Here is a 10874-nt window from a genome sequence, read left to right as displayed (position 1 = left end):
CATCACACGTTGTTTATCAGCAAAGTTGTGAAGCTTCATAATGATGGGTCTGGCGCGCTGGCTGGGGCCCGGCCTCGGTGCTAGAGAGCGGTGAGCGCGGTCTAGTTTGATCTTCCCATTTTTAGTTGTGAGCTCGCGATAGGAGGGGAGCCATGACTCCATGAAGGCGACAACATCATTTCCCTCCGTGCCCTCGGGAAGCCCGACCAGGCGAAGGTTACATCTGCGGCTGCGGTTCTCTAAATCATCCATGTGGTCTGCCATGTCAGTTACTTGTTTTTTGAGTCGAGCCACTTTCGCCTGCAATACACCTGCCGTGTCTTCCACGCCTGAAATCCGTATCTCGGCGTCTCCCACCCGTGTCGCCAGAGCCTGGATCTGAGACGTCTGTTCACGGATTGCGGCCAGCACAGTATCAACTTTAACATCCAACAAAGTTGTAATGCTGTCAGTTATCTTACTCAGAGCCGCAAGGATATTCGGGTCGATATCACTCCCAGTTTCCTCAGCGTCAGCGGAGATTTCTGTGTCGCTGGCGTTAGCTTCTTCAGGCTCAGCCGCCATAGGACCCACAATGTCGCTAGCTTGCACAACCGGAGCTGTCTTTTTCTTAGACCTGACGTTAGGCATTTTAGAAAAATAGTCGTCCAGACTAATTATAGAGTTACTCCCACGCACATTTGTAACATTTCACCAGGTGAACACGTATTTTAGACGGATAATCGGGGGACCTCACCGGAGCACAGCGAGACGGGTGTTCACGCTACGACGCCATCTTGCCGTCCTCGGCCAGATTACTCTTAAAAAATAAATTTCTAATGTCAACAAGATTGTTTTTGAACTGGATAAATAAAAGATATATAAAAGTCACTGCCAAAAACTGATTGCAGCTTCTACCTTGTTACAGGAATGTTGCTGGTGGCTCAGAGTGACTTGATATCATTAATGAGGGAAACATTTGACACGTTTCACGTATAGAACAACAACTTATTTATAGCAGGTTACATACGAGCAATCAGTTTAGGGCAAAAACCGGAAAGTTTTTGGCAGACGATCATTTTTTGGCACGACATCGGTCATTCTTACACGTGTACTGTATCATATAAAATATATAAACTAAATATCTTTGAAACGTATAGAATCTAATCTTTTGTTTGTTTGTTTTTTTACATAGCACTTTATCAAACTGTTGTCTGCTACAGAGTTACAAGTATTATACTAATACAGTTTTTTCTGATTGCTTAAGCACATTTTTTGTAACTATTGGCTATTTTTGCAAAACTCTACACACAAATAAGAAAACCTGTCACCCAATTATCAAAACATTGTAGTTCTCTTGCAAAAGCGAACACAGCTAGATTAACTCTTCACACCTTCGTAAAAATGGTGTTTTCGTATCAAACAGTACACACAAGCACACAATGCGCCAACTGCACACTGATGGTATGAATACCAAACACATCTGGCTTTTGCTTCCTCTGTGTATAGATGTCAATTTGAGGTCACACTTTTGTCATAGTGTCATGTAAACATACAAGGATCCAAACTTCAAGTATTGGTGTTTATTCACACTCATCAAAACCAAGACAAAGTCAGAACACAAAATAGGAATTTCACAAAAAAAAAGGAGAAAAAAAAGACAATCAGCCTACATCATGTCGTCTTTCTGGGTCCAGCCACAAAATTTCGTCCACATCGCATGCAATATCCTCCAGTCCAAGGCAAATGGGAAAATATCTCCTTGAATGCCATATCCAGGCCTGACATGATGCCTGGTCAATATCTCCACATGCCTCCTCCATTGCCTGTAAAAGGGCTACCTGTTGATGAGGATGACGGTCGTACACTTTCCAGCGCCAGGCAGAGAAGAACTCCTCGATGGGATTTACAGTTTTTTCTGATTGCTTAAGCACATTTTTTGTAACTATTGGCTAATTTTTGCAAAACTCTTCACACAAATAAGAAAACCTGTCACCCAATAATCAAAACATTGTAGTTCTCTTGCAAAAGCAAACACAGCTAGATTAACTCTTCACACCTTCGTAAAAATGGTGTTTCCGTATCAAACAGTACACACAAGCCATCATCTACTAAGCACACAATGCGCCAACTGCACACTGATGGTATGAATACAAAACACATCTGGCTTTTGCTTTCTCTGTGCACAAGGTAGGCTATGTCAGTTTGAGCTCATACTTCTGTCATAGATCCATAAGCATAGAGGGATCCAAACTTCAAGTACTGGTGTTTATTCAAACACATCAAAACAAACACAAGTGATCATTTCCAAGTATAGGATTATTTGCAATCGCCATAATGACTATATGGGTTACTTGGTCTGCAGTGAACATGCTTCCTCTGCCCCCAGCATCTGGTTGTCTAGCAATTCTGTAAAGTAACAATTTCAGTATTTTTACATCAATGGTATTGGTGTGTTTCTCATTGGCATTTGGCAGTGCTACAAATCTTTGTGCGAAGTGACTGTACTAACCGATTCTCATTTCAAAATGTCCTTATGGTACTTGCTACAGTGTAGCGGCTCGAGTTAGGCTGGACCCGTTGGCCAGCTACCCTCAGGGTCATTCCACGGTTGATTACATGGTCCACTATTGTAGCTCTGATGTCATCAGCAATTCTATTTCTTACTCTTCCTACCCTTCCTCTCCCCCCTCCTCATCTTCCTCTCCCCCCTCCTCGTCTTCCTCTTGCTCCTCCTTGTCCTTGTCGTCCTCTTCATCCTACTTCTTCACCTCCATGTCCTCTTCCTCGGCCTCCTCTACTTCTCACTCTTTCTGCTCCCTCCATTGTACTCCACACACACAGCTTACCTGTATTATAGTGCTTAGGCTGATTGCAAAGTGAACTAATTATCTAAAAAAGTTTTCACATGTGAAAGTGTGCCAGACAGTTGGCAAATTAGTGTTACAGTTTTTTTTCAATCGCTAACAAGCGCCTACCCATACTTCAGATACTTTTTCTAAACTCTTAACACAGACTCACACCTACAAAACACAATTGGCCAAATGGATAATTTTCTTCTCAAAAATACATTTTGTTAAATATATACTAACTCTTCATTTCAAAATAGAACACATCTTTCTCTGCACACACTAACTGTACAAAAACACTATAAATCTGACTCAAAATGAAATTAGTCTGTCAAAGAATAACACTTGTTTTCACTTCACAAGGTACATGCAGTCAATCAAAGTACACCAGGTTTCTAAATACTGGCTATTATTGACATTACAAAAACTGCATAGACTTTTATGTTTCAGTTTTACAGGTATTTGCATGCGAAACATGCAATCCACTATTTTGACACCAGAAATGTCTTGGTTGGTAACTGTATGTCCACATGTACAGTAATGTTCACATTCAAAAGCATTCCAGTAAAAAGCAAACAAGTTTTTGTTTCTTTACTGTTTACTACAGGAGGTACAGTAGAAACATGGTATGATAGGACAGAGAAAGTTTTACAGTATTGCTTACAGTGAACAAAATATCCATGAAACACACAAGAGCATTCTGAACAAAAAAAACAACAGCAAAAAGCCAAGATAAAAAGGGGGGGAGGGGGGCTAAAAAAAGGCAAAAAATTTGCATCTAATCTCTGCGATCTTCAGGGTTAGGCCACATGTTTTCATCAACATCACATCTGATGTTATCCAAGTCAATGCACCTGGGATAAAACCGCCTGGTATGTCGGATCCACCCTTGGCAATCGTCAACTGTGATGTCCCTGGAGCCAGCATCCATGGCTTCAAGGAGGGACATCTGGTCATGTGGCTGATGGTCATAAACCTTCCACCTCCATGCAGAAAAGAACTCCTCTATGGGGTTGAGGAAAGGTGAATAGGGTGGAAGGAAGAGACTTACCAGTCTTGGGTGGACTTCAAACCATGTTGTTATTGCTTGCGAGTGATGGAAAGCCACATTGTCCCAGGTAATTACAAAGGTCCTCATGTTTTCACCCTCCTGACCCTGCTCTGGAACCAGGCGCTGCACACATGGTAATGTTTGCCCCTCTCTGTCCTGGCACATCAACTGTGGCCCTTTTTCCAATTACATTTCGTCCACGTCGACGCCTTTTGGCCAGATTGAATCCTGCCTCATCGATGTATATGAATTCATGAGGGGCCTGGTTGGCCTCCAATTCCATACTGTAACTCTCTGAAACAAAGTTCATGTAAGTCATGTTATTACTGTATACCATACTGTACTGTAACCTAGTATTGTGTAGGTTACCTACTTGCAAAGTGCAAAGCTTATAGAACTGGACATTGGATTGAATATACACTATACCTGGACATATTGTCGTCGTAGCTCCTTGACCCTCTCACTGTTCCTCTCAAAGGGAACAGTGTAGAGCTGCTTCATCCGCACTCTATGTTTGGACAATGTCCGCGTAATGGTTGTGAGGCTGATTCTATCGATATTGTCAAATATCTCATGGTCCGCCACAATTCTAGTTTGAATTTCACGCAGTTTTATTGCATTATTTGCAGTAACCATTTCTACAATGGCAAGCTCCTGATCATTACTGAGGAGCTTTCCTCTTCCCCCAGAGGGTGGAAGACATTGCATTCTTTAGAAAGACAAAAAATTCAACATATGCATTACTGTATGACCATATTGACATGTCAAGTGAGAATAGAAACAATCCATGTAAAATGCAATACTTACCTGTTGGTTTGTTGAAAGATGCGTATAATGGAGGCAACCGTTGACCGCCTCAAATTGGGCTGCACTCTTTCACCAGCCTCTCTTAGTGAAAGACCATGGTTGATTACATGGTCAATGATAGTGGCACGAATTTCATCACTGACTACTGTTCTTGCAGCCCTTGGAATGCCACCACCACGCATTCTTACACCTCTACCTTGCCCTCTCCTTGGGCCTGCTCTTCTCCCTGGGCCCCTTGCTCTTACTCTTCCTCGACCAGACATTACAGTGTTTGTCTTTTTTTTGTTTCCAAAAACATCACTCCTCAAGGTCTTGCCTTATAAACCCCACTGAGTCTAAGCCAGAATGGAAGAAGCTGTGGTTGGCCCAATTTACCAAACATAAATCAGCTGTGTGTCAATTATTCAATTGTTTGTTTATTATCAGCTGAGATATATTTTTGATATTGATATTGTTTTTGTACTGATATCATTGCAGAAGCAGAGGTTTTTATACTGTATCTAAGGTTTGGAATATTGTTTTTGCTATTGTGGGATGTTGTGTGTTAACATTCGTAGATACTACAAAAACAGTCCATAATTTTGTTGGGAGGTATAGCTTGTCTGTTAAGAAAATGTAAGCATTGTGGAAATGTGTTCACTGACTGCATATTGGGTGAACACGACATGAAATGTGTGAATGGTATGGCCACAACAGACCGATTCTGTGCTAATTGTGTTTAGAGTTTTGCAAATGTGACAACTGTTTGGACAAACGCTTGTTCGCGACTGAAAAAATCTGTAATGATAGCCATACATGTGTATACTTTTGCTAGGAGTGTGTTGGAAATTTGGTAATTGAGTGTTGTGCAGTGAATTGTGCTTACAGTTTTGCAAAGTGTGTGTTACAAAATTGCAAACTGAGTGCAAAGCAGTTTTTGTGCTTTTAGTTTTGCAAACTCAGTGAGTGGTTTTGCTATAAGTCTGAATAGTTTTAGAGATTGTGCTACAGGAATCACAGTTAGGGTTTAAGCATTCAGAAAAAACTGTAAGAATGGAGAGCATGGAGGGAGGTTGAGTGCCATGAAGGATGGGTGGTCTGTAAACCAGTTGCGGACCAAAGCAGCCCTATGGAAGCTAATATTGTCCCATATGATGACATATCGGGTCTGCCCTGGTCTCTGAACAGTGAGCATGTCATGTAAGGTGTCCAGGAATGCAATAATGTGTGCAGTGTTGTATGGGCCTATGGTTGCATAATGGTGAACAACACCATTTTGGCTTATAGCTGCAGACATGGTTATGTTACCACCATGTTGTCCTGGGACATTGATGATGGCACGGTGTCCAATAATGTTCCTGCCACATCTCCTGGTTTTACTGAGGTTAAAACCGGCCTCATCTACAAAAAGTAGCTCATGTCCCATTGCATCTGCTTCTAGTTCCATCACTCTCTGGACAAGACAAAACAAATGCAACACATCAGGCCCATGCACAGCACTACAGTATGCACTTCCAAATTCAGAACCAATGACACTAGCTTACCTGCACGTAGTCCTATCGCAGTTGCTTTACACGTTCTATGTTTCTCTCGAAAGGAACTCTGTAAATTTGCTTCATTCTTATTCTGTTGCGCGCAAGTACACGACTTAGTGCAGAAATGCTTGCACTGTGTATATTTTGAAAGATGGTGTCATTATCAATTATGCGCTGCTGTATTTCGCGCAGTCTTATTGCATTATTGGCAATCACCATGTTCACTATATGGGTCTCTTGCTCTGGAGTGAACATTCTGCCTCTGCCCCCAACATCTGGACGTCTAGCAATTCTGTAAAGTAACAATTTCAGTATTTTTGCATGTATGGTACTGTTGTGTTTCTCATTAGAGTATGGCAGTGCTACAAAGTACTTACCGATTCTCATTTTGAAATGTCCTAATGATGCTTGCCACAGTGTAGCGGCTCAGTTTAGGCTGAACCCGTTGGCCAGCTTCCCTCAGGGTCATCCCATGGTTGATGACATGGTCCACTATTGTAGCTCTGATGTCATCAGTTATTCTGTTTCTTACTCTTCTTACCCTTCCTCTTTCCCCTCCTCGTCCTCTTCTTGCTCCTCCTTGTCCTCTTCCTCTAACTTCCTCTAACCCTCTTGCTTCTTAGATAGAAAGTAGCTCGTCCACAGAAGGACTGGTAGCTCCCCTTACGATAAGGGTTCAGATCGCGCGAACAGGTGTGGGATTAGAGCTCTGGGTAGCTCCCCAACTGGGTCTAGACTGGGTCTAGAGAGTATTTTAAATTCAGGGAATTTAAAATAGAAAGTAGCTCGTCCACAGAAGGACTGGTAGCTCCCCTTACGATAAGGGTTCAGATTGCGCGAACAGGTGTGGGATTAGAGCTCTGGGTAGCTCCCCATCTGGGTCTAGACTGGGTCTAGAGAGTATTTTAAATTCAGGGAATTTAAAATAGAAAGTAGCTCGTCCACAGAAGGACTGGTAGCTCCCCTTACGATAAGGGTTCAGATCGCGCGAACAGGTGTGAAATGTGTGTGTTTAGTTAGTTTGTTTGTTTGCTTGTTTTAATCAATTTTAAATCATGCTTTTTATTTGCTTTTGTTTCTAATGTCTCTGTAAAGCACTTTGATTCACCTTGTTGTTGAATTGTGCTATACAAATAAATTTGCCTTGCCTTGCCTTGCCTTGCCTTCTTCACCTCCACGTCCTCTTCCTCCAACTTCTTCACCTCCACGTTCTCTCCCTCGGCCTCCTCTGATTCTCACTCTTCTCACTCTTACTGCTCCTTCCATTGTACTCCACATAGACAGCTTACCTGTGGCCTGTTTATAGTGCTTAGGCTGATTGCAAAGTGGACTAATTATCTAAAACAGTTTTCACATGTGAACGTGTGCCAGACAGTTGGCAAAATAGTGTTAATGATAGCCATACATGTGTATAATTTTGCTTGGAGTGTGTTGGAAATTTGGTAATTGAGTGTAAGCAGTGAGTTGTGTTTAAAGTTCTGCAAAAAGAGTGCTGTGCAGTGAATTGTGCCTACAGTTTTGCAAGTGTGTGTTACAAAATTGCAAACTGAGTGCAAAGCAGTGTTTGTGCTTTTAGTTTTGCAAACTCAGTGAGTGGTTTTGCTATAAGTATTAACAGTTTTAGGAATTGTGCTATAAGAATCACAGTTAGGGTTAAAGCCTTCAGAAAAAACTGTAATATAGCATCCACCATCTCCTGCTTGCATATTTCTGAAAACATCTTAGTGGTGTGGCAGCCACGAGTGAGCCAGCCCTGCAAACCCTGTGGATGGACGATGCAGTGGACAGTGGGAGGAAGCATCCTAAAGCTCTCTTTGCAGACCACCCTGTGTGATTCTCCACTCGCTGACCAGAAAAGACAAACCGCAGGTCTCAGTTGCAGCACCCCCTCCATGTCTGATCTTCAGCAACACTGCTAGAGACTTCCTGTAATCTATTACAGTTGTTCAAGAAACGGTCCAGGAACAGGTCACTCGGGTTAATCCTGTGTGAACAACTGAAAATATTGTTTTTCCATCTTTACATACTGTGTATTTGAAATATTCATGTTTAATTGTTATTGTTATTTATTTATTGCTATCAAATAAATATCCATTTAATATTGTTCAAAGTTAGCATTATGTTCATACATGTTAAAAATGCCTGTAAATCAAATTGAGTTCAGTGACAATTACTGTTTGTTTGAATCAATTTATTAATAACATAAAACCTTTAAACTAATGCAACACATATAACAATGTAACAAATATATTCAAATAAATAAATGTCTCAATACATAACTCATTTGGGAACTAATCTTTCTAGAAGTGAACACAGTCTGTCCATCCTCTCCCTGCTCCCCTCTCCTCAGCCCCTCTTTGCTGCCTCATGTCCTCTCTGATGAGGTCTAGCAGCTCATCATTCCTGTCTCTTTTCCTCCTTCTCCCTGTCGTAGGTGGCTGAGCCGCTTCGTCATCGCTGTCGTTTTGGTCACCCACTGCTGTGCTTGGCCCTGGGGTGTCCTCAGGGAGAGAGGACATTAGGACAGGAGGCTTAAAGGAAGGCATCTGCCCTATCACCTCATCCATGAGGGCAAACTAGGGCCAAGTAGCAGCAGTGGGCTTCCCACTGACTCCCTCTCCTGAGCCTGGATACTTGCAATCCTAAAGGCAGAGGAAATCAAAAATGATAGCAGGCAAATAAAAACACCACAGCAACTCTTAGTAATTGCACATTTATTAACTTGTGTTCTTAAGAATTATCTTCTTGATAACACACATATGTACTTTGTATTTTGAGTTATCTCATGTCTTCTGGCCTGCAAGGGGGTGACTTTCCCCTGCAGGCCCATCTTCTCCAGAATTGTCCTGACCACAGACAACAAATAAGAGAAGAAAGGAAACCGTGGCAACTATGTTAATCCCTAAATCAAAAGTTTTCACAGCAGAACACCAGAGGAACACCGTCTGGACATCACAGGTTCTGTACAGCAGCGGTCTGTGAGTCGTTTGGTACCGGGCCACGAGAGTTGAGGCTCCGCTGTGAAATTTATGGTTTTCAGGGTTATTATCGTTAACTCAGTTTCCCTGGGTCTTTCCCTTGTTGTAGCTGTGTGTCTTATTTTGAAAGAAATATTTACACGTTACCATAGCGACCAGAGAGTATTAAGCGGCAGAGAGGAGGATGTTACTCTCAATGTTGAGGCATTTTCAGGATGACGCTGCTAATAAAGTTACACAATTAGACAGTACATTCACGTTTATTATATTTACAAAATACCACAGTTTTTGTCTTGGTCGGATCATTTTATGTGGTTGTATTCATCCGCGATACCTTAAAGGCCGCTCTGTGTCTGACATAAACAGGTCTGTGGTGCAAAAAAGGTTGGGGACCGCTGCTGTACAGCGTGAAGGTTAATAGGACCGTACTCATATGAATATGATGTGTTAATTTATTTATTCTTGTACATCCAAGCCGTAGTGGCCCAATTCTTCACCCCAGTGAAGAGGTGATTGTTTTCTCCTCGTTTTAATAAATTAAGCCGTTTGGTCTTTGTTCCCCACAACATGTCACCAATTCGAAAAAATCTAAATTAGCTGTATGTAAGTGGCAATACATGAAAAATTGCGGGACCCGCGATACAAGCTGGTTTACGGTTATTTTAAATAAAAGAAACATGTCTATGCAGATGCCCAAAGCTTAACAACACAACAGCTATAACAATTTAAGTTTTGTACAACCAGATGTTCATATACTTACATTTGAAAGTGTTTTCCTCTCCTGCTTCGACCACCATCGTTATCAGAAACAAATCTCCTCTATGACCCGCAATGAATCCTGGGATATAGTAGGACATGAAGGATACATCGGACCCATCCTTAGAATTCAGGGCAAATTTATGCTGCTCACCCCTGTCCTTGGTTTCTTTCTTTATTCCTTTCACTGCCTCGATCACCTGCTTCGACACTCATCCGCAAACATCCTTTATTTCAACACATACGCACCATGCGCTCAACGGCAGCACATTTACATCAGTCAGACAGCGCACACAGTCATATAAGATACACACACACTTAAGCCAAGCCTACTCATATTAGTAACTATGCATACACAAAGTCAGACTCAGGGAGCATCTCGCCACACATTTTTTCTCTCTCTCCTTCTCTTTATTTATGAACAAGTGACGTATTCTCTCCACCTGTCTAAGCGACGCACACAGCATACATCCCTAGTTATACACAAACATCTATGGGTACACTGAGGTTCATTACATGGAATATAAATGGAGCTGGCTCCAGAGAAAAGAGGTTAAAAATATTTAACCAACTCAAAAAACTACAGACAGATGTTGTCCTTTTACAAGAGACCCACAGACCTCTTAGAGGTTCGAATGAACTTAAAACACCTGAGTTTCCTAATGTGTTCTCAGCTTGTTATAATTCTAGACAAAGGGGAGTAGCAATTTTAATACATAAAAATATTAATTTCACAGTACTCGATACAGTTATAGATCCAGAGGGCAGATTCTTAATCATTAAACTATCTATACTTGATACAAAGCTATGTATTGCAAGTGTATATGGTCCAAATGTTGATGATCCCTCATTCTTTCACGGTTTTTTCAGTGCACTCTCTGAACACTTAGATGGCACACTTGTTCTTGGAGGCGATCTCAACCTTGGACTAAATGAAGAC

The 10874-nt window shown here is 41.7% G+C and overlaps 1 pseudogene; it reads right to left on the bottom strand.

Annotated features, from left to right (window-relative positions):
- Positions 1-5692: 5692 nt before the first annotated feature.
- Positions 5693-8767, bottom strand: LOC146614928 (uncharacterized; annotated as a pseudogene).
- Between the last annotated feature and the right edge of the window lie 2107 nt (positions 8768-10874).

Source organism: Diplotaxodon limnothrissa, linkage group LG17 (assembly GCF_057381915.1).
Source record: "Diplotaxodon limnothrissa isolate DT_005_m linkage group LG17, D_limnothrissa_male_GT1.1, whole genome shotgun sequence".
NCBI classification, from domain to species: Eukaryota; Metazoa; Chordata; class Actinopteri; order Cichliformes; family Cichlidae; genus Diplotaxodon; species Diplotaxodon limnothrissa.
The sequence above is the reverse complement of the archived record's forward strand: the minus strand, read 5'-3'. Positions and strand labels throughout refer to the sequence as shown.